The sequence below is a fragment of the Pinus tabuliformis genome, chromosome 9, assembly GCF_031772625.1.
Source record: "Pinus tabuliformis cultivar Carrire ecotype Pingquan chromosome 9, CPIR1, whole genome shotgun sequence".
NCBI classification, from domain to species: domain Eukaryota; kingdom Viridiplantae; phylum Streptophyta; class Pinopsida; order Pinales; family Pinaceae; genus Pinus; species Pinus tabuliformis.
Genome location: NC_142307.1, coordinates 1752001235 through 1752024550, shown reverse-complemented (window position 1 = coordinate 1752024550; position 23316 = coordinate 1752001235).

Genomic DNA, 23316 nt, shown 5'->3' with positions numbered 1-23316 from the left:
GTAGTTTAAGTTAATAGAAATTAATAGATCTAATAACTAACTAATTAATTAATTAATTAATTAAACAATTAGGTTTTCTGTCCCTATCTCTTGGTCAAGCCAATTATAGTTATGTCCTATTCCATTTCCTTGGTCAATAGTAGCTGTTTTTTCTAGTCATTGATTGTTTTGCTCTCTCTATTTAATTTGCAGCCATGATGTGGTTCTTCATCTTGTCAAAAAACTTGATATGGATTACAAAATCCTAAATTCAATAACTTTTTTAATTTAATTAAAAAAATCATTTCTACTACTATCATTAAAATATTATTGGTTATCATTATTTTACTATAAATAATTAAATTCTCAAAATAAAAATATATGTCTGAGCATTTTTATTAGTAAAGTGTTTTTAATGAAGTTTAATTTTAAATTTTTTTAATGTTTATTAATAAATTCTAACTAATCTCAGGTTTTTGCATATAATATTTTGATTTATGTGCCAACTCGCAATAAAAGAATTACACATGAAGTGGAAATAAAAGAGGAAGTGAAAATAAAATATATAAGTACAATCAGTCCATTTAATACTTGCAATTACAATCTTAAATTTGAATTACATCCTTAAACTAATTGTAGAAAATATATACATTATCCGATTTGAAATGGACTCTGGTTATTAAAACACAAATCATATATAGAAGTTATAAACCTCACACACAATTGATATTCATTATTTTTGTCCAAATTTATTTAGACTAAATTAAATGTTAGATTTGAAATGCATTTAGAAAAATATGATTAACATGAAATGCCACAATGTATAACCTATGTTATTGGTGTTGTGTAGGGAAGGCTTACGTTTTCCAATATTCATAATCCATGTGACATAGTAGCTCTTTGAATCTTATTTGTCTACATATGACTACCTCACAAAAACCCATGAGTTTTCACCTCGAGCCAAAATGTTTACCTAACACAATAATAAATTGAATAATTTATCACCAATAGTAAATTAACTAGTTTACTATTACCTTAAATTCGTTTTAATTAATAACTATAGTTTTTTTTTAATTTTTTTAATTCTAATTTACTATTACCTTAATTTCATTTTAATTAATAACTATAGGTTTTTTTCTAATTTTCTAATTTTTATTTTTTAGCAATTAATACTATGGGTTCTCATAAATTTGGAGCTTAAAAACCATATGCAACTTGAATAAGTCAAATTTACCTTAACTCCCCAATAAAAATTAATAATAAAAATAATTATTTTAATTCTAATTTTAATTTTTACATTTCCCCACTAAAAAACACTTCTTAGAGAAACAGATTATATATATAGCTTGGTTAAAAAAAAAAAGGTAAACATTCATTATAAGATTATGCAATTTCACATTAAATACATTTATACATAAAAATATAATTTGAATAATAGAAAAAAGGAATAATAAACCAATGTAATTTCACCCATAATTACATTATACGATAATAATTATATAAAATTTTAAAAATAAAATATTATAATTATCTTAGTGGAAGTGGGTACATCATTTGATTTGTATAAGTTTAGTTTTTCAATGTAAGTCTGGATACTTGTGCGCTCTGCATCTTTCTTAAAAGTTTGGATAGCGATAGATAATTCAAAATTCATAAAGTTTAATAGGTTATGAGATTTCATTGAAAAATTAAAACCTAAATAAAGTAAAAACAAAATTATAATACGAATTTATTAAATAAAATCAATGGATTAGGTTACAAATGATATATGAGTGAGGTAAAAATATTTTTAACAAAATAAAGTACGTAATTTAATATTAATATATCACAGAAGACAGTGTAAATAAGACTATGTGAGGATTTAAAATAATATTAATATATGAGAATATACATACAATATAAATAGGACTTTATTTGACGAATTAAAAAAGAAACTAAAGTGTGAAGCAAAATGATATTGTAAATATTTTTAAAAAGCCTTTATCTGACTTTGGGAAGCCCAATAATATTTACAAAGCCTTTATTGGACATTGGGAAGCCAAATGATATTGGGAATATTTTAGAGTTTTTAAATTATTAAAATTAGTTTAACATAGTTGACTAAATACAAAATAGAGGAGAAATAACATATATTTGAAGGGAGCACATTAAACTCACATTAAATTCTTAATATTTTTCTACGTTTCTACTTGATATGTTTTTCCACCATTAATCCTGTTAATTCTTAAAATTAAATCATCCAGTTATCTCTTTACTACATATTAAAATTTAATCATCCAGTTATCTCCTCTTAACTTTACGATCTCTATTGGCTATTGGTTTTGATTGAAAATTGGAAAATAATTTCTATCACATGGAAGCACGAATTATATTCTAATTTTATTTTGGGTTTTTCCCATATACAAGTTAATTTAGGAAGCAAGTTTAACAGAAGAACAAAATTCAAGATGATTTTAATTGTACTAAAACCACTTTTTACCATCAAACATAAAAATAGCCAAATTATAATACATATAAAGAGAGTTGCAATAAAATAAAATATATATCTAATATGGAAAAAATTATTTCAAGATTATTTCATGAAAATAGTGATGCAACGAGGTAAAAAATAAAGTTGTTTGTTTTTGTCAAAATCACTATGTAAATTTGATTTTTTTTTTTAGTTTTATGTGATGCAGGAAAGTAATTTGGAGATGGATTAAAGTTCTTGGTGTAAATATTTGAACTTCGTTTGTAGTTCGTTTGAATAAATTACAACAGGGAAATAAAATATATTATTACATGGATTTAATGAGATACCCATTAATGTAAATTACCATTAATATTAGGGTTGTTATTAAGAGAGAAGTGATTAAAATGGAAGTGGTAAATCATTTTTAAGAAAATAAAAAGGTTGTAAGCAATTGAAGCAAGAGTCAACTTTTTTATTTTGTAGACCGAACTTTTATTTTAAATCAGAACCACATAATGATTCTAGATTTGTCATCTTAACTGTATGTGAATTCCAAAGTGACATCTAGTTAGAAGAATTCTTATAAACTTTTTATTTGGAAGAAAATATTGGATACTTATTCATTTGTTGTGTTTATATTAGATCATGTTTGCATACGCATTACCATATGGTGTATTTGGTGCATTAAATGAGTATGTTTAAATATTAGACTAAATTTTTATTTCTCATATTGTATTTCCTTTATTTTGTTTTATCTTTTTTTGATGTGTAACTAATTTAATATGTGTTTTCTAATTACTGGAGTTTCACATATGAGACAATCGAAAATCACATATAGTTATTCATGAGTTTGAATTGAACAATATTCTTATTATATATGTGTCCCCATTTTTTTTCTCCTTTACAAATTCAAGAACTAACCTATCGTATCATTAATTAAATTTTATTATTATTGTAAATTTTTTTATTACTTCATAACTAATATAAAGTACAGGGAATACCCTCTATGGTTTGAGAATTTTAGTCTTCAATCTAAAGTAGTAGGATCATTTGATCCTCTTAGGATGCCTTTGGGATTGTTGGAATCGCTTGAATAATATGAGGAACAACATCATTTTTGGTTTCTATGCTTACAAGCAAAGTGAAAATGATTCCATTCCCTAGGAAATGGATGATAATTAATCTCATGACCTGGTGGTGAACATGAATATAACAACACACAGAAAATAACTTTCAAGAATTTTTTTATTTTTTATTTTAAATCCACCTAACTATGCCTTAAATATATTTGTATTGATTTTGTTGCTTCAATCATTACTTCTTGGGTATGTTCATGATTTTTTCCTCTTAATTTTTCAAATATACAATGTTTCCTTAATTATATACTTGACATAAACATATGGGATAGCTACCTTCCTCAATTTTGAGAAGATGAAATCAACCACCCTACTAAACAGATAATTGAATTCCACAATTTCATTCCTAAGATTAGGGTATAACATGAGGATGTACTCATGAAATTATTCATGATGTCTTTAGAAGTAGACACTAGACAATGGTACAAGAGCCTTCCTTCTCTGAGCATATTTTCTTTGAAATATTTTCATGTAATCTTTCATAAAAGTTATAAAAATATGTATCCCATAAAATCAATCAATGATGATTGTTATGATTCATAAGAATTTTATAACGACAATAATCTAGAAAATCAATATGATGATAGTGGTGAAGAACCTAAATTTGAAATTTTCATAACGAATCTGAAGTTGAAAGTAATTTTCATGAATCTAACCTTGAATATTTTCAAAGATCATATTAATCATATTCTATCTCATATACTCATGAACATGATATGTTTTGATAGAGTCAAGGATGTCATGAAGAAGACACTTCTCCTCTAATAGACCACCATGGAATATATTGTTGAAATATGGCAACATGAATATTCCAATTTAATTTGTCCTTGAATTAAATCCTGAATTAAAATCGAATTTAGTCTTAACAGCTACTTGGAAATAATTAATTAATTAATTTTAAATTAATTAGTTGGAGAAATTCAAGTTAGAAGTCTTTCTGAAGTTATGCAAGAGTTATCCCTTAAATTAAGGAGATAAGATTGAGTTATATTTGAGTTGTAATTAGTTAACTCAGTTTACTGAGTTAAGTCCAGTTAAATTAGTTCCAAATTGTTTGAGGAACTAATAGTGAGTTAACAGTTAGTTGATGCATTAATGCACTCAACTAGTGCTACTCGAGTTAACTGAAGATTCCCTCATCAGAAACTCATGCATGTCTATTCTGAGAAAGACCCAGTTGAGATTAATGTTCAAGGACAGTGTACTATCAGTCGCATGTGTTTTCTCATGGAGAAAACTCATGCATGCAGTCAAGGATTTGTGCTTGAGGATTGCGCAATTTTGGAGGATTAGTTTTCCACCTGGTAATACGCTAAACATCCACAAGGAATAACGCAAGGAAATAGGAGCTTGGAGGGTAGAGAGGAAGGCTAGAGAGAACCCAAGGTTTCCTGTGAGCATATATGACGATTGTACTGAGAGGTGGCTAGATGTGACAGCTAAGGCTTTGTATAATTCATATGTATTTCCACCATGTATGATAATACAATAGTGTGGGGTTTTTAGTTGAGGCTTTCCCCAAAGTATTTTCATGTGTATTGTGCCATTGATTCTTCTTCTTGTGGTTATATTATTCAGCTCGATCTTTAAGCTTCCAGAAATTGATAGTAGAAGTAGGTTATAGTATTCTGCCTCGATTTATATTGCATTATCGGGTTAACCTATCAAAGATTTTCTACATGGTATCAGAGTTGTGAACAATATACTAAGAAGAGAATTTGATGTTTGAAGTTCGGGGTTGCAGCTGCAAATCGAATTCATATTATACTTCAAGACTGGCCAATGGCGTTCTATGGCTTGAGACTCGAGTATGCCTTAGAGGGTAGCTTGAATTAGATAGCATGGAAAGATAGAATGGAGGCTGTATTATAAGACAATGGATTGAAGGAATTCATTGGTCAAGAAATCCCAAAGCCAGCTTCAACTAATGCACAAGAGTTGGCTGAGTGGAAGAAGTGTGTGGTGAAGACGAGATAGATCATCCTTGAGGGAGTTCGAGACCATATTGTCTCGAGTCTCCATGGGAAGGATACTCCATTTTCAATGTGGAAGACATTGAATGACCTTTACCAGAACAGTAGTGACAAGAGGAAATTGGTGCTCAAGGATAAGCTTCGAAGAATCAAGATGGAGAAGGGCGATACTATTTCCACATATCTAAACAAGATCACCACCTGCAGAGATGAGCTTGGCAGTGTGGGAATAACTACTGCCTATGATGATATGGTGAGCCTCACTCTCCTTGGCATTCCAAAGAGTTGGAATAGCTACAAGGACTCTGTGAATGGAAGGGAGAAACTGCCAGATTGGGAACGACTATGGTCAGATCTTATGTAGGAGGAGATCAGGAGGAGCACACGAGATGGTTCTTCATCCAAGAATGATGATGAATAAAATATGGCCTTAGCAAGTAAGGAAGGAAAGGGAAGGGGAAGGCTTCCCATTTCAAATAGAATTCTTCTCATGGATGGAAAAAGAGTGACATGTCTAATGAAAGATGATTTAATTGTCACAAGATGGGACATTTGCGACTAATTTCCCATCGAACAAGTCTAAGAAGGGATCCTTGGAAGGATCGGAAGGTGAGGCATTAGCCTCTGAGTTTGAAATGGACTTTGCCCTCATCGCATGCTTGGTGTCATCGATGATGGGTTGTGTCTGGTATCTTAACAGTGGAGCCTCATTCCACATGACCGATGATAAAAATTTATTCAGTGCCTTGGAAAAGAAGGACCTCAAGATGTGCATAGAGATGGGTGATGATGAAAGGTATAGTGCTTCAGGAGTGGGCACGATTGCTTTTTAGAGGGATCATGGAGCTCCTCTCACCTTGACCGATGTGATGTATGTGCCTCGACTGAAGAAGAACGTGGTATCGGTCACGATGTTGGAGGACAAAGGCTATGATGTTGTATTTAGTAAACGAAAGGCATTCCTAAGACACATAGCCATGGGTCGGACCAAGAGGATAGGGATTCGGGTGAAGAATCTCTATAAACTAGAGGTATATGATTGTGCAGCATTGAGTACAAAAGTAGAATTGGTGCAAAGCCAAGACATTGGCGAGTTGTGGCATGGGCGGTTGGGCCATTTGCATCATGGGGCTTTGAAGATAATGCAGCAGATATATACAGGACTTCCCAAAGGTAAACTTGAGCAAGTTGACACATGCAAAGGTTGTACCTTGGGAAAGTACACCAAGTCTTCCTTTCACGATTGAGACTGTGGAGCAGAAGCTATCTTAGGGTGAGTTCATACTGATTTGTGTGGACCATTCTCGATGACATCCAAAGTGAAGAAAAGGTATTATGTGATTTTCATTAATGACTATTCTCGTAAATGTTGGATTATTTCATGCATAAGAAGGACCAAACTTTCACAGAGTTTTGTGAGTTCAAAGCTTTGGTCAAGAAAGAGTCAGGGAAGAAGATCAAGGCCTTGAGAAGTGACAATGGTGGAGAATATGTCTCTGAAGAGTTTAAGGACTTCTATGCAGTGGAAGGAATTAAAAGAGAGTTGACGGCACCTCATAACCCACATCAGAATGGGGTGGCTGAGATGAAGAACATAACTATTGTAGTGGTAGCACGGGCAATGTAGCATGACCAAGGCCTACCACTTCACTTGTGGGCTAAGGCATGCAACACAACGGTCTATTTGCATAATAGAAGCCTACATCACATACTTGGGATAAGGACACCAGAGGAAGCTTTCTTTGGTAAGAGACCAGATGTGGGTCACTTCAGGATCTTTGGCTCATCGGTATATTGCCATGTGAAAAAGGATGCACAGAAGAAGCTTGATTTGATAGCAGATTTGGGGATGTTTGTAGGGTACACTAATACACCTCACTACTATCGGGTGTACTTGCCTACTAGCCGAAGGACAGTGGTTCACAAATATCTCATGTTCGATGAAAAGAAGGCCATGTGAGTTTCCCTTGAGAGGGAGCTCCAACTATAGGCTGTGGAGGAACTGTTGGTTCCTAAGAAGGAGGAGCCTTAGATTGATGCGGAGCAGCCACATGTACAGGTTCCAGGAGTGGAGACATCCACTCAAGAAAAGTTTTTGCAGAGATGGAAGGAAGCGCACAAGAGAAGTTGACATATTTTTGGAGGATGCGAGAGAGAATGTGGGAGCACCATCTTCTCAGCGTAGACAGAGGAGGTCACCTGATAGGTACGTTGGATACATGGCCCTTACTAGGGAATGTGTTGAGACCAGGGCATCTTCTTTTGAGGATGCAATGCAGCAGCCGATTTGGGTTGATGCTATGGTGGAGGAGTATGACTCCATAGTTCATAACCGTGTTTGGGACGTTGTTTCGAGACCAGAGAGCAAGTCAGTTGTGAGTTCCTGTTGGCTTTACAAGGTAAAGAAGCTGTTGATGGTAGTGTGGAGAAGCATAAGGCAAGATTTTTTGCTCGTGGCTTTTCACAGGTCGAGGAGGATCATGTTGTTGCAGTATATATTTCGACAGAGGAGAAAGATGCTAACATTTTGTCAAAGGCATTGTGAAAGTTTGAATTCGAGTTCCATAGAGACAGGATCGGGGTGGCAGATAATCCCTTTCTTATTGAGAGGGAGTGTTGAAATATGGAAACAAGAATATTCCAATTTAATTTGTCCTTGAATTAAATTGTGAATTAAAATCAAATTTAGTCTTAACAGCTACTTGGAATTAGTTAATTAATTAATTAATGTTAAATTAATTAGTTGGAGATATTCAAGTTAAAAGTCTTTCTGAAGTCATGCAAGAGTTTTCCCTTAAATTAAGGGGATAAGATTGAGTTATATTTGAGTTGTAACTAGTTAACTCAGTTTACTAAGTTAAGTCCAGTTAAATTAGTTCCAAATTCTTTGAGGAACTAATAGTGAGTTAACAGTCAGTTGATGCATTAATGCACTCAGCTAGTGCTACTCCAATTAACTAAAGATTCCCTCATCGAAAACTCATGCATGTCTATTCTGAGAAAGACCTAGTTGAGATTAATGTTGAAGGACAGTGTATTATCAGTCGCATGTGTCTTCTCATGGAGAAAAATCATGAATGCAGTCAAGGATTTATTCTTGAGGATTGCGCAGTTTTGGAGGATTGGTTTTCCACTTGGTAATAGGCTGATCATCCACAAGGAACAATGTAAGGAAATAGGAGCTTGGAGGGCAGAGAGGAAGGCTGGAGAGAAGCCAAGATTTCCTGTGAGCATCTATGAGGATTCTACTGAGAGCTGGCTAGCTGTGAGAGATATGGCTTTGCATAATTCCTATGTATTTCCACCATGTATGATAATACAATAGTGTGGGTTTTTTAGCTGAGGCTTTCCCCAAAGTTTTTCCATGTGTATTGTGCCATTGATTCTTCTTCTTCTGGTTTTATTGTTCAGCTCGATCTTTAAGCTTCCGTAAATTGATAGTAGAAGTATATTATAATATTCTGCTTTGATTTATATTGGATTATCGGGTTAACCTATCTCAGATTTTCTACATATATTTATGTTTTAAAAAATCTCAAGATTATATAACTTTCGTTGATTTTGACTTATGTTTTGTCCCATTTTTGGAAGATAATAGTAATTATATTTAGGGAGAAGAAAGTTTATTTTTTCGATCATTTTGTGATGGAACAGGAAAATTGGTATATGAACACACTCTTGATACTGGTAATATATACCAAAATGATGATTATGACAACATAGATGACTCAACATCTCTATAATATCCTTTTAACATCATATTTATTATTTCTATCAAGAAGATAAATATGGAAATGAAAATGAAACTAAAAATATCAATTTTTACCTTCATCTCTTTCTAGTTATGGAAATTATAATCAATGTAATGGTTCACAATATGATCATGATTTGAACTATAACTCAAAAATTTTAGATAAAAAATATAATAAAGAAGAAAATACAGTTTCCTTTAAATTTAATTATGAGCCTCTTACTAATTTTTTTGAAAATGTAGAATCATGCAATCATAGGATCTTTCTTCATCTTTTAAAGCATAATTTACATTCTCTTTCACAATGCATTAAAAAATTGTATTATAGTACACGAGGTTTTAAATTGAAATACGAAAATGATTTTGAAGAATACCTCATTCAAGAAAATCATTTATGTTTCAAATTTGAGAATGATTTTATGACTGAATTTTCCAGTCATGGTTACGAGGAATCAACTAAATATGTTTGTAAGGGTCCTAAAGATGAAATTGTATGCCATATGCGAAAGAATGATACTCAAATTTCTCATGAAAATATTGAAAATTTGAAACTTTGAATATGCATTTAAAGGATAATAATCATTGTGTTTATGGGATTTGGGAAGCTACCAAGAATTTAATGAATATAATTATACCATGTTAAGGATATGATATTATCTCTACCTCTATGGACGTTATCAAGTTAAATATTTTCTAAGGAAATAGTTCCTCGTGTTGACATAGGACAAATTTTTACAAATTCCCTAATCCCAGATATACATGGGATAGGGATTTTTGATATTGTCATTTTTTCATTCTTGTCATAGTGGCATTCTTTAAATTATTTTACATAAATATATTTGTGACAAATATCTAGATTCACTAAATTTTGAATTTGATAAAAATTTAGTAATTAAAAAGTCTTTTATAGTTTTCCTGATGAAAAGGCTAAGATGAACACATAATGTCTACACCTCGTTCACACTATAAGGAAAATACCTTCTAGAAGAGGTTATAAAGGAAATTTTTAGTGTTATAAAACTGGAAAAATTTGTCAAAAAACAACCGCTAAAAAAAACATTTGCAATAACAGATGTTTTTTAGGAGATTATAACAAAACTTCATCACAACTGAAAAATCTAGGTGACCGGAGATTTCAGTGGATGTTTTTTTAGCAGTGCACGTTATAGGCCATTTTGTCACATTCAATCAATAATCCTCCTAATGGGATCAATCAACATAATATTTCCCCTTGTCATAATCTTACCCAAATCCCTAAGAATGCCTCTTTAACACATATTTCATTAAATATGGAAATATTTTATTACAAGGACAATGACTTGAATTGAGATTTTTGGTTATTTTGAAATTCTAGATCCACCATTTAATTCCAAATTTAATGAAATATGTGTTCTTTCATTCCCTAGATTTTATGCCTGAAACTGCATCATTTGAGCAAGTTTTAGGACTAATGCTCCCTGGCCTCTTGTTGGACAACGTTCACCTACAAATTTCTCCAATGTGGCCTGCATTGATCACTGATGGGTTGCTCCATTGTGGCCTGTGTTGATCACCTACAAGTTTCTCCCTCTTGCACCTATGTTGGTAGTAGAAATTCAGGAAAAAAGAGAGAAATTATGGAAGCTTCTTGTTCGAGAAGTGTCCAGAATTATTACAACCATTTACCTCAAATAAAACACTTGGATCCTATCCTACCCTACTTTGGAGTTTCCATCCCTTATCCTTTCATCCCATCCTCCCATCAAAGGTGGATCTAAAACCTTATATTGGTAATTGGATAAGAAATCCCAACTTACCCCACTTGTCTATATATTTATAACCTTCCATATTACAGGGTTAGCTACTTTAGAGTGATTCTACCATTATGTTGTTGTTGTGAGAGGTTTCATTTCATGCATTTAGGGTGATTAGAGGTGCACATTGTGACAAGGAAAGGACAGGCCAGCCTGGAGGAGCTCTTCTACAAGATCAACATCTATTTATGGTTGTAACTCCTTCCATTTATATTAATACAAATAATTATTTATTTTCCTATATGTGATGTGTTATTTCATGTATTTCAATATCATGTGGGTCTATTGAGTATAGTATTTCGATCATACTGCATAGATCTCGTAGTTTCTTTGCGTGTGTTGTCTGACTATGTAGGTTCTAATTTTGGCAGTCGGAGTTGGAATTGGAGCATTCAATATAAATAAGGAACAAAGCTTGCAACAGATTCCCACTAGGATTCATTACATCATCTATTTACTTTATGGAAAGCATTGGGTTCCTTGTCTCTCTATTGTTCTAGGTTAGCCACCAAACCTAGGGAAGATACTTTTTCCCGCAATCGTAAATCATGCATAAAAAATTGGCGAATCTGATGGGGATTGATGTATTCCCTTGGTTTTTACTTTGACAATTATGTTTGATTAACTCTTTGATAGACATTTGATTCTTTACCCAGCTAAGAGCAGACCTAGGAAGTGATTTCATTGTGTCTCATTTGCATTTTTTGTGTTCAAATCCTCTATCCCTAGACAAATGCTCCCACCGTACCTCTAACAGAGTATTGCACCTCACCTAGGCCCACTCTATACTAGTGTTACAAAGCACTGGTGCCTCTTCCACACCAATGTTGGTTCCTATTTTTGCACAAAACGTTCCCTTGTATTTTAGTGTCGCTTTGATCAACTTACTTCCAGCTGGCCTTCCCTAAGTCTTGAGTGTCTTGTGGTCCCTCCAAAGCCTCAATTTGGTTTGAATTTTTGTTTGATTTCATTTGATGAGAATTGGTTTTAATTTTTCTTTTTTCTTATCATTTGGTCGCTCACAAATGGATTTTGTTTAGTCATTGATCACTTGGATGAATTGTCGTTTTAGTCCTCATTCTGAAAAGTGCATTTGAATTAGTGATCAAACATTTTCATCTTAGTTTTCTTAATTTTAAAAATTAATTGTGTTGAAAATAATTCTTTTTTCATTGGCCTTTAGGGTTTTGTATATGCATTGATATATCAATGATTACATTGAAAGGGAAATTGTGTATAGTTTACATTTCCATAGTTTTTAGGGGAATCATGCATAGATTACATTGCATGGTTTGAAGTATTTTAATGCTTTGAATTGAATTGGAATAGTGAAACTAAAAGATCTAGTTAGGAAGCTCTTACTCGTTGCATATTTGATTGTTACATCATTATTTTCCCTTATTCCCTAAACTAGATAGATTTCCTCGAAATTGAAAATGGTTATTTTTCTCATATTAGTTGCATCATAGGTGTGTTCATGTGACATCCAATTTTGAGCCTTGAAATCGAAATATAATTCAAGATAAATCTAAAATTCACCTTAATTAACCTAAGGATAATTTGTAAAATTAATGCAAACACCTAGAGGTCTAGGCTAGAGACTTGTTCTAGCATCGTTAAATGTAGGAGTTGTCACTGTTTTCCAACATTGTATCCCAGGGGTGAAATCTGTTCGATGTATGTGAGTGTATAGGATCATTATCCACGTACCTTTGGGTATATTGGATGGCACTCCACACACATAAAGTATATGGGAACACTCTCATCGAATGCTTACACATTAGACAACACTATTATGGAATGCACTCCCAGGTACCATCGAGTATTTTTTGAGGACCCCCTATAGGTTTCTATCCATTCGTAGGTAACCAAGTGGGCCAGCTTGTATACTATGATACACCAAACACAACATTCAGGGAGATTTCCTGCACATAAGTTAAGTCCTTGGTTCACCAAGATGTATATTGCAGTTCACGATTGCTTGGTAAACCTTTATTCCAAGTTACCCCTTTGTTTTATTTGTCTTTAATTTCTAAAATCAATTAATTGATCGCGGAACAACATCATCCCTATGGAAAAACTCCTTAATGGATCTTAGGTTGATACTAATGGCAACAGTTTCAGAGTCTACCAATCAAGGGAACCCATTTGACGGGAATCCTGGTCATTTTCCTTCTTCTGAGAACATTGGTGCTCCTTATATGACAACGTTGTCCCTTCCTGAATTTACCATTGGTTTGCGAGCTTGGCTATTTTTGACCCCTATGGTTCCAAATGTCTAAAATGCTTCTCAGCCAAGTTCTCCTCCACCTGAACAACATCAACCTCATGTTGATCCTAAAGTTGACCCTTTTCCTTCTTCGCCTATTTTTCTTCATCGATTTATTCCTCTTCACCTGGTGAAAGTCTATATTCTAGTAACCAAGAGGCTAAGAAGAAGAAGAAAAGGACGAATAAGAAGAACCAAAATAAGCGGGTGGAAACCAAGCAACCATTGCTATAGACACAACTAGTATGGACAAATATTCTATTTGGTCCCGTAAAGTTAAATTCCCTTGCATGTTATGTAAGTGTGATCAACTTCTTGGATATTTTCTTGGTATTCCCAAGGTATTATAAATGTGGTCCATAGCCTCAAATCAACCTTTGTCATTAGCCTCTAGAGATCATGCTAGTGATAAACCATCAACTAGTGACAGTAGGTTATGTGAAGGGAATCATCCTATTTACCTTTGTCCTTATATGGATGAAGCCTCAAAAGTGGTTTAAAACCTTACATCTTCCCAGCCAGGACTTCTAGCTTCTTCCCATAAGATTTCTCGCAATCATCCACTAGTTGATGAAGTGATTGATAAGAATTTGAATTAAATCAAACTCGGTCTCTATCAATGTGAAACCCATGAATCCATTCCTGGCCAACCATTGGTTGAGAAAATGGTTGAATCAATTCCACCTTTAGTTGGTTGTACCTTTCTCGTATACAGTGAAATTCATACTACTCTGGTTCTTCTTGTTTCTTCTGATTCTCCCATTCCCTTCAAACCCCCTCCAAGAAAAAAAACTATTGGATTTGATTAGAATCGATTGACATAACCTCATATCCCTTCTTACATGCCTTTTAAGATCATGGTAAAGGCTTATGATAAGAACATCAATAATACTGTTATAGATGAGGGAGCTTGTGTTAGTATTCTATCCTCCATTGCTTGGCAAGCCTTCGGTTCCCCACATATTGCGTCTGCCGCTCTGAATCTGTTAGATTTTAATAGAAGAACTAGTCAAACCTTAGGGATCCTTCCTTAGTTTCCTATTAGCTTGGGAAGAAAACCTGTATGTATTGATGTTATGGTTGTCATGGGCCCTTTGGACTTCAATTTTCTCCTAAGGCGAGACTATGTTTATGCCATGAATGTTGTTGTGTCCACACTCTTTTGAGTGATGTGGTTCCTGCACGATGGAAGGATTGTGAATATTGATCAAATTTCATTTGTTGGTCCTGATTCGATTACCAATCATCATAGTTCCTTATCAATTATGAATTTGCAAGTGGTATCTTCCCTGCCATAGGTTAAAAATGCTGCAACCTATCCCATTCATGTACATACTATTGAATATGAGCCTTTCACTATCTACTCAAATTCTTTAGACCTAGATCTTGTAGGTGACACAGTTAATCATTTACTGAGGGCATTGGGCAATGATATTTCCATTGGATCCCTTGATATATAGCCCTTCCATAGTGTTGTTCTCCAATTATATGAGAACCTCTTGGAAGCCATGGTCTCTTGGAGGCCATTACCAACATTGGAGAAGAGCTCTTTTTCTTTTGTCAATCTCATTAAAAAATGAAACAAGCTCTTACGAGGATAATTCTTTGACGATGTAAACCTCATTAAAAAATAAAATAGTTTCCTATGAGCATAGTTCTTTTCCTTTGTCAATCTCAAAAAAAAATGAAACAAATACCAATTCAATTAGAGTCTTTGATTAGATATTGCAAATTCCCAGTTGAGTCTTTCACTTGATATCATAGAAGAACCTTCATTCCATCCACCTATTAGTACCTAGTAGTCTACTTAAGTGCATGAAATGAAGCTTGGGGGGCATGTACCTCCAATTGAGTCATTATACTGGGGGCATGAAAAATTATTTCAAGCATAGTTTCCACTGTTCCAAGATTTTATAAAAAAGAAACAAATTTCAAGAATATTTTCCCATGCTTCAAGCTTCTGTAAAAATGAAACCATTACCATTTTATCCCTCGTGATTTCCATTTTTATCATCCTGTTTTTTCCAGATGAGCCTTGTTTTTTTCATTCCATCGTCACCATCTGCTTGGCCTATCACACTGTCACATACCCCCGTGGCACAATACCACCAACTACCGACTATGATCCACTAGGTCGACGTGGTTGACTCTTATGTTCAATGAATAGACTTTAATACTACCTTCAAGTAAACCCTTATGCATGTATTACAACTCGGAGGAATAAATCGATCATGGGAATTCAACAAGATAAGATTATGCATAAATGCTCCCTTCCTTTTCTAACTCAACACCAACATTAATAAAAACATTTTCACAAATATACTATAGTTAGCATTGCCCTATATCATGATCATAGCCCTACTGCCATAGTCGAATGTATTTCTAGCATACATATTCTATGCAATATGAACGATTAGCTAAAAGGAGCCTCAGTGGATACAATTTTCCTCCCCGTGATGCATAATGCATAACGTAGATAACTTGAACCATAGACTATACAATTTCAAGCCTTAACCATGGTTTCTCAATTTACATAGTTTTCTCATGCATAATTATTCACTATCTTAGAAAAAGACGGGATAGCACCATTACTACATAAGATCCACATATTATGTTCCTTTACTAATTTTAACTTGGATTAAATTATATGCAATGGTTGTCACATGCACCCATATATGATCATCTCATACATAAAGTTAACACAGGTAATTCTACTCATGCATAGTGGTCACATGAAATTTACTCAATCCTCTCATAAGTAAAGACAACCTAAGCCATTTCTCTTATATGCTTACAGAATTGACAACATAGAGAGTAAGGAGTCAACATACAGAACATCCCATGAAAACCATATTATCTGAAAGAATGTCACTTGAAAAACCAAGCACCACCACCCAACCTAGAACTGGCTTCTTTCAGTTCACCCCCGAGCTAAGAGTTCTTGACATGGATCAAATGCCTCTCTTGATCTCTTCAATGGGTATTTAATACCCTCTTTCATTATATGGTTTCCATTAGTGTCGTCCCACTTTTATGGATATTTTTATCCATTTGCCTAGTATTTTGTGAGAAAAGCTTTCCTTTTTCTTCTGCGAGGCTTTTCCTCATAAAAGCTTGCCTTTCTCTCCCGCAAGGATTTTATGTTTTTCTTAAACATAACATCTTTCTTCAACTAAGTAAACTAATGTATATTGATCTCCAATCCATCAAGCTTATCTAGAATGGGATCTAGAAGCCTCATCATGAAAGAATTATCCCTTCCCATTTACTAATGGGATTTGGCTAGAAATCTCATCTCTCGGTGTCTCATTTTTCCAGGTGATTAAATTATTCTATTTTTTTAATAATAAAGTATTTAGTTTTCTTGTTACCCATCAGACCTAGATTTTATTATCTTAGGTTAGTATACTTTTACATACAATAGAGGCATGTTATATACCCCCCCTTAAATTTACACCATCCTCAATGTATTATTGCATCTTACAATATTCTTCCTCGTTCACACGTAGCTATTTCTGCATTTTTAGGATCACATGGACTTTCCATCTGTATCAGATATTCTGATATGCATTGGTTACAAAGGAGTTCTACCAGCCATTCTCCTTTCATTTCTACTTTTAACATGTGTTTCAATAAATTTTGTGAGAGATTTTAGATGCAGAAACAAAAATTTGTTTACCACATTTAATATCATAGCTTGATATACAATAATATTATTTGAGTAACTACGGTTATGTTTCCCATCATGAAAGAAATGCATGTCCTTCCAATGCATTCTTCCAATGCCTTTGTGTTCTCGACGAATAATTTCTTCCTGCTGTTTCCCTGCATTAGTCTTAACAAGTAAAAGTAGCACATTTGACTAATCAACATGTATAAAATATCATGTTAGGCCAGCCCAACATAACCATCAAAATTGTAATGCATATGTAACCATCATAAAGCATAACCATATGTCATATGTATACTAAGTCTGAAGAAAAATATAGATACTTATCCTTAGTTTCCAATACAAATTCATAGTTTCCCCTTTGTCTTGCCTTTATACGCACTATGGCTCAATTGCCTCAGCAAGAAATCATCGAGTATCTTCTCTTTTACCATGTGCACCTACACATAGTGTACATTACACACATACAATTATACATTGTCATATATCATTATGTAATACATGCATCCATCCCAGTACCATAGTACCACCTGTCTAGAACATCACCTATATGACATATACTTCGTCCACATGCTTTAAGCCATGTTAGTATTATTCCAAAATTACTTTATTTATTTACATTACTTTTAGGCAAGTTTGATCAAATCATGCTTAGTTTATCGATTGGAGAATAAGGAATTTCATGGCCCTGTTCAACTTCTGCAACCAGTGAATAATTTTATGTCAAAGTATAATGTGAGAAAATACTACCATAGAGGTAATCATGCATACCACAACTCTATCATACCCATAACTTTGAGGTATGGGATTAAATCGGTCACCTAGACAAGGTTTTAACAACAACAGAATATGACCTTTTCTTAATCATAAAACAAATTGTTGACTATGATAGTTATTCTAGTATGGACTTCAATGTTATATTTGAAGTCTAATAGCAACCTTAACTTTGTCTTTAACCAAGAAAACAATCATTTGGTACTCAAAGGTACTTCACACTTAAACTAATCATGTCATATGATTTATTGTTGCTCTTTTTATACTTCTTCCAACACCTTGTTGGCCATGAATAATTCAGTGTATGTCCAAAACCAATTGAACAATCAGTATGCAATTACATACATTTCCCATACATTCTCAATTCCACACCCTCCAAGTTTTCTAGGCACTATGTGTACCAAGGTGTGATCCTAGGGTATTTACATGTTAACACCTCATTTTAACATTAAATCACCCTTGGAAACAAAGAGAATATAACTCATTTATCAATTATCAAATTTATTAACATGAATTTTCTGCATTGTTTATGTAATACTTGTTATGTTGTCCTATTCAGAACTAGACAACACTATTAATGCAATGAGATAGGTAGACTTCTTCAATATTGTTGGATAGGAAATAGTGTTCTAATATGAATTTCATATTATACAGTTGTCCCAATATCTTTGGTGCACAACAATCCTGATTACCAGTGCCACTTTAGCCATCATCTTCTTATTTTAGCAACAAGTTGTTGCCTGATTTGTTATCCTCTTTCTTCCTTGTCTAGAACATTTTATATGTTCCATTTTACTACCAACCTAAGATCCTTTGATTATCATAGGCTATATTAATGTGAAAACTTATGCTTTACCAAATATTGGTTTATTAATTTAGACCAGTCATGTTTCGAATCTAGTGTACCATTCTTGTTATTCATTTGGTTGTTATGAATTGTTCTCTTTCTACTTCCAGTGCATCCAGCACCACCATATCCAATTTGTTTGTCATTTCTATTTTTATAATCATGTATAGTTTGTTTATATATGCACACATATCATTGTAATCTTATCCCTTCCCAAAATAAGTACATTTGTGATATCTACCATCCTTCTACTAAAAGCATATTTCTCTTGCTGCAGATTGGAAAGGTCCCTATTTATGGGTTATTATTAACATAAATCCATTTATATTTGGATTGATATGCACATCCATGTTGTGGAGTTCGACACATTGGAATTGAGGGAACTATTAATAATGTGCTCTTAAGCTTAATATTGTCTTTCTGCTATTAACTGAGAAGCACTAGGAGCTACTTCCATTAAGTAATTTTACTTTTTCGGTGTTAGTCCCATTGAATTACTTATCTAGGTCATAATGTTGTTCATGTATGATGTCTTCATGCATACAGTAAGTTGTATTTCATGTTTGCATACTCTTCACAACTTTGACCCTAGTTCAATCTAGATTTTGAATATATAATTTGTGCTTATTTATTTTAGTTATAATTATTTAGATATTGTTTTACGCAAAGACACTTGTAGGTTCAAACTATGTATGTCCAATGAAATATGCATATGTTACTGACTATAGTAATCTGGTATAAAATTTTCTCCAACTGGAAAATTACATTCCAACATGGATTGCATTATTACATGTAGATGAACCATTCAAATATTAAGTTGAGAGACAAAATTTTCAAATACATAGTCTTATACAACGACTTGTCCTTCATGAGCTTAGTGACTTCTCTCGGGAACCTTAATGAATATATATCCTTAGATAAAACCTTGAGAATTTATTCTAGGATGGAACCCACTTAATTAACCATAAACTTCTATTAATGTTTATAGTATGTCATGGACTTCTTACCTGATGATTTATATAGTTTCCATTTATATACTTTTATTTTTGATGTTGTCCATGATCTATGGAAATAAAACACTTAACATTTTATCTCATAAAGGTTCAACATTTCTTCCCTTCACATTTCTATACGTATAAACTTTATTCCATTAAGTTATGTCCTTGATTGGACTATCTTTACCGACATTAGTTTGTATTTTATTAAGTTATGTCCTTGCATAGAAATCATACAACTCATAATTTGATTTTAATATGAGTAGAATGATATGATGACCATATTATTAAATTTCATCAAATTTTTAATCCAATCACTTATTCACCTCCCTATTTATTCATAACTTTCATTACATAATATATCCATTATTCTTCCTAAGTTGGTTATATGCTTTACTCCTCTTAAGTGAAGGCACTTAATACTTGAACGTTTTCATTCCTCAATGATATATATATAATATTCTTACAGGTGTACTAGCTATTATCAAATTGAATATATCATTAATATTGCAAGTATATAATCCCACTTCTGATGCAATAACCATGCTTGCAAGTATTGCCAAATTATTTATTTCTCCTGCTCTACTTTGCACATTTCAAACTATGCAAGTATCAAGTTTAAATTATGGTATAAATTCTTTGTGCCCTGAAAACAACAATCAACAATAACTTAAGTTTTGAAAAACTTTCACAACATATAATAAGTAGAATGTTAATATTCACATCACTCAATAAGTAGAAACAATAAAAAGTAACTAATTAATAGTCGACTATTCTATTTATTAACATTAATGAACATGTTCATTATTGGTTATCATTTTGTATTACTCTTCACTCCACCAAAGTTCCACATTACATAGTTATTAGTTCCAATGTATCCTTTTAGGTTCCCTCTCCCCATATTGCTACTATAACTATCCAAATACTTGAGATCTTTAATCTAGGTGTAAGCATTAAATCCAACTTTGTTCATTTATCAATCTGGACTATTAATCCAATTTTAAATCATGGTAGTACTGAAAATCTGAGTTTTCCATGTTGTTGGCATTATGATTCAAGTGTTTTCCTTGATGGAAACTCACTCACAGGTCAGTTCAATTTTGATGAAAGGAAACCCACAGTATAACAGGTCCATTCAGATGTAACAGGGCATTAGTACTAAAGAATAGGAAGATGGAACTAAAGTCTACTAATCAGAATGAAGAAGTTGAAGGTAAAGGATGGTGAAAAGAAGTTCATGATGTATACACAAGTCCACTTAGTCAAAACAATGTATACACACTGGTTCACAGAACAAAAAGAGCGTATACGTATACATTCACTTTCACATGAAGAAAAGTGTGTATATGTTGGAAAATCAAGGAAATTGAAAAGGAGACAATAATAGGGGTCAATATTATGGTATTAGCCCACAATATTGAGCAGAGTAATGACTATTTGATTCCGTACAAGAATACCATGGGTCCTAAGTGGTTTTGGTCCAAGGTATTGAGAAAGGCCTAAAACTATATAAGGAGGAGAAGATCACAAGGCCAAAGTGTGGAAGTGAAAAGGGTTTCTAAGGTATACTTCTATCTGAAGTATATTTTATGTTGTAGGGGCTATGCTGCTGATTTGATCTGAAATATTGTGTGCACCTTGAAATTCAATGTTGGATCAGGATCATGAGACCTGAAATGACTTATCATTGAATGATATGATATTGGTTGTGCTAGATCTGATTGTGTACACCTGTTTTATTCTTTAAATGTCATGATTTGGGTTTGTCTGGAGTCTAGAATAGCAACGAAGTTATAATTAAGTATTTGTAGATCTACACGCTGGTTCGTCTCAGTAAAAGTGTGTGTACACGCAGGTTCTACTCTTCCAAGTAGCGTATACAAAAGAAAAGCCTCTTCTTCAGACCTGACTAATCTATCTAATCAGTTTTTTTGTTTTACTATTGTGTGTTAATGATGTCTTCTTAGACCTAAATGTAAAACTAAATGCATAAGGCATTTGATATCTAACTGATTGATTGTATAAGTGAGAAGGGTGATCTCCGCTACTTCCTGTGTAAAGCTCTGTATATTAATAGTAAATGTTCAATATATCGCTGGTTGGTACAAACTTGATTAAGAATTTTTATGTTTCAGTAGTTTTAAAAGTATGCGCAGGTTTGATTAAAGGAAGTAGTGTATACATGAAGGTCGGGTTCAAGAAAGTAGCGTATATGTTATGATGCATGATTATTGAGATTGCAGCTGGTTCTACATGATGATGCAGGTTTCTAGATTCAGCACAGTGTTCTAGTGACAGTGATCTGATTGTTCAGATTAACTGATTGTTAGTTTACGCAGTTTGAGTTTCAAAGTTTTTGATTGGTCTAATATGAAAATTTGTTGAAAAGAGGCCTTCATGTATATTGTTTTGTGCCAAGATCATCCAGTCTGAAAAATTTATTAAACATGGTCCTTGGAAGAAGAGAGAAGATCGTAGCCTTCTGTAGGCCAACACCTACATACTAGTAAACACATTGGCTAGTACAAGAGACAGGGGGTTGCATCCCCCTTCCAGTAGAAGCTAAAAAACAAAAGAAGGTTGTAGCCTTCTACAGGTGTGTGCCTCCATACTGGTATGCGTCTGCACTGGTACAATATTGTAAATGTATTTTCTTATTATTAAAAGAAGACAGAGACGACAACAGCAAGTGGTTTCCACCCACATTGGGTTTCCACCTTAAATCTTGGTGTTCATGTGTGTTGCTTATGTGTGATGGTTTATTATGTTTTTACTGCACTGTTTAATAAGTTACTGATGCACTGAATATAGATCAACACATGATAAATTAACTAAATCACAAGTTCTTTGGGTATACGTTGGTTTCACTAATCACAGTAGCGTGTACACACTAGTTCACTTCATAGAAGTAGCGTATATAAATCTGTTTTGGAAATGAAAAATTATTGGTCTGATAATATTGATTCACCCCCCCTCTTATTATTATTTCTAACAACTGGTACCAAAGCAGGTCCTTCACAAGAAGCTTGATCGCTTGAAGGAAGATCTTTCAAGATGAATAATCATGAAAGCATGGGATCCATCAGACCACCAATGTTCAATGGGAGAAACTTAGTATATTTGAAAATAAGAACTAGAGCCTATCTACAATCGCTTGGAGTTGATGTTTGGGAAATTGTGGAAGGAGGATATCAATTTCTAGCAGCAATTCCTACAGACTCTATAGGTAAGAAGTTATACAAAACCAATGCCAAAGTTGTCAATACGTTATTGGGAAGTCTGTCAGAATGATAATTTGTCAAAGTCATGCAACTCAAGGTAGCCAAAGAGATATGGGAAAAAATCATTGAAAGCTACGAAGGAGACTCTCACGTAAACCATGCTAACATTCAAACTCTCAAAATTTAGTATGAAGCTCTTAAGATGCATAGTGATGAGAGTGTTTCTAGTTACTTTTTACGTATAGATGAGATTTTTAATTGTATGAAGAATCTTGGTGAAGAGATAAAGGAAGCCACTTTAGTTGAGAAAATTTTGAGATCTTTGTCTTCTAAATTTGAGTCAAAAGTGTCTTCCATAGAAGAAAAACAGGATCTTCAAACTATTACTCTGACTCAACTCCATGGAAACCTGACTGCCTTTGAAATGAGAAAAGGAGGTCCATTATATATGAGAGA